Source organism: Neovison vison, chromosome 6 (assembly GCF_020171115.1).
Source record: "Neovison vison isolate M4711 chromosome 6, ASM_NN_V1, whole genome shotgun sequence".
In the NCBI taxonomy this organism is placed as follows: domain Eukaryota; kingdom Metazoa; phylum Chordata; class Mammalia; order Carnivora; family Mustelidae; genus Neogale; species Neogale vison.
Genome location: NC_058096.1, coordinates 74,319,009 through 74,322,101, shown reverse-complemented (window position 1 = coordinate 74,322,101; position 3,093 = coordinate 74,319,009).

Here is a 3,093-nt window from a genome sequence, read left to right as displayed (position 1 = left end):
CAACCTGCATTGGTCATTTGGAAAATATTGGTTCATGGGTCGAGTAATGTCTTTATCTGTCTATTTCACTAGAATGTAGACATCTTGAAGGCAAAGAGTATAGTGTGTTCATTGATAGATCTCTGGTATCAACCACAGTGCCTGGCACACGACAGTCCATAAATCTGTGTTGAACTGATTAATGGATAAATGGAGATCATGTGATATATCCTCTACACTACTCTCCAGATTCTTCCTTGCATGTGACACTCTTTAAAAAGTAAAATACTCATTTATTTAGTACATTTATTTGTTGATATACACTTAGTTTTATTCTCCTGGTTCTGTGATGTATAAACTTTATGATCCTTGGCAACGGAGTAAAGCCTCCTAGCCTCAGTTTCCTTATTTTAATGGGGCTAACAATCCTTGTTCTACTAACAGGTTTCTGGGAGGACAAACTAGATCATGATATTGAAAAGAACGTGTGCATTTTCTTTGAGCTATATAGGGGGCCTTTATTTACACTTCATGTCAAGTCTCTAATTTGTATTTTATTTTCCTCATTTGGTAAGGTTAGTGGTTAGCTAAGATAAAAATATTCCTTTTCAACCATTTCCCACAGCCCAAAACCACAAAATACCTTCCATTTGTAATTAGATCACATTATCACTCATAAACTGAGAATATATATAAACCAATCTTCAGAGGTGTTGAAATTCTCACAGTTTTTCAAAATTTTTACTTCATCTGATGTGTCAAGTCCTGGGTTATAGGAAGAGGTAAACTTTTTATGCTAAGCAGGGAGGTGGCTGATTTACTCAGAGAACCTCTCTATATACTTGCAGAAAATAACCCAACAGATACCGAATTTACATTCCTTCAACATATTCGACAAAAATAAAACTTTGAAACAATTGACATCCACTAAGTACAGCCAAATTGTAAAAGAATTATAGGGTCAGTGGGAGATAGAGATATGAGCATTTGTTCGTGAGTACTTACTATGTACTTAGTTATCTATCATGACTGAAAATAGGCAGAGACAAAAGCATACACCCCCGGAAACTAAGGTCCAGTGTAGGGCCATGTATGTACTGTTAAGTGAAGTGAGAAATCAATTTCATGAGAATTCATCGAAGAAATGTTTATTTTCCAGAATTTCTGTGATGTGGTAATACACTTTAACAAGGAAGAAAATTCTTTGAAAGGACAAAAGAAAGGAAGTAGTTGGGGACCAGACTGACTGTGGGCACGAGGAGTCTGGACTCTATTCCATGTGTGATGTAGACTCACTGAAAATACTAGTCTGTGGAGGGACGTGATGAGAACAGTGTTTTAGTGAGATTAATCTGGCAATAAAGTTCTCAGCTAATGTGAGCTGGAGCCAGGGGATCTGTCACAAGTGATCCATCCAGGCCACTAATATAAGGCTAAGATAAGATCTTGAGCTAGATTAAGAGCAGCCAAAAGTAGAGATGACTACGTAGCTTATAAGGAAGCATCTGTTGCCAGTTCTGAGAGAATTAGTGGAATGCTTTGAACTTGTAAAAAAGTGGGCTACATGTTTTCCTATTTATGATATTTCAAAGTGTGTTGAAAGCTATCTTTTGAAAGTGTGCACGTGGATATGCTTCTGCCAAGAATGAACTTTAGGTTTTATTTCTATTCTCATGGAGTCTTCAAGTCCTTACACGGTCCTTACTTACATTGCCATCTCCATTGTGTATTCTGAAGTCATTTGACCCTCTAACACTGTGTGGATGCTGTGTCTGAACACATGGGGTTCACCCTTCAGGTTTAGACGTTGACTTGTATTTAAACCTAGCCATCCATGGTGACTGAACATGTCAGTTATTCAATGTGAATGACTGTACCAAAATTAACCATAGAGAAGTAATGCTGCAACATAATGGGGATGTTGCAAAACCCTTATCAGGAGACTCAGATCACACTTTTGTAGAGTCGTTTTTATTTTATAATCCATGGTAATCAAGGAAAAGTTGATAAATGGTGATAGACGGAAGAGAACATTGTTTTTATTGATGATGTTATTACAAATTCAAACATATATTATAACCTGTCCTGAGATTCTTATTCCTGATAAAGCCAATATAACTTAGTTATGTGTAGTATAACATATATACCACGAGTGAGCACAGACATACCTGTTTTTGAAGGTCATAGCTTGCTTGGGATGATCTGCTCCAGCACGAACAACTCTTTTTTGTCTTTGGGTGTCCAGACCACAACTGCATTCAAAACAACACAGCCATGAAGGATTACAAAAGAATTAATTCTTCCTGATGGTTTTAGCATAGGAAAAACAAAAAACAAAAAACAGTAGAAGTTATCTTGAGACTTAGGGCATGGATATGGAATGAGTTCTAATGGGATCAATAGATACAAATACATAGACTAGTGATACTGTGAAGAAACCTGTGAGTATTAGACTAGCCAGCAACAATTACTGTTAGTAGGGTGACCTGCTTGTACCAACGTGCCTGGAACTCCCTCAGTTTAGGAATAAAATCTCTACAGCCTGAGAAAACCCCCAGTGGTCACCCTAAATCTTAGAATCCTTTTTTTTTTTTTTAAAAAGATTTTTAAAATTTATTTGAGAGAGAGAGAGAGAAAGAGAAAGAGAGTGGGTGAGCACAAGCAGAGGCAGAGGGAGAAGGAGAAGCAGACTCCCTGCCCAGCAGAGAGCCTGAGGTTGGCCTCCATCCCAGGACCCTGGGGTCATGACCCAAGCCAAAGGCAGACTCCCACCAACTGAGCCACCCAGATGCCCCTAGGAATGCCTTCTTGAATAGCATGTGCATTGGTGTCTTTCCTCCTTCACTTCACCTTACAACGTTTCCTTCCCCTTGTGGAATTCACCTGCACGTCAGCACCATCATGGTCACTACTGAGACCTCTCGCTGAAAATGGCTGCTGACGGTCAAAAGCCGTCTAAGTAACAGAAACAAGAGGCAATTTTTGCACAGACTTTCACATGCATGGTACCAAATTTCATGGGTCTTCTCCCACGTGTTCATGTAAAAATCCCTTATCACTATTCAAAACCATTATACTAAAAACCTCATCAGCCAGTTCTACTGAATCCAATAT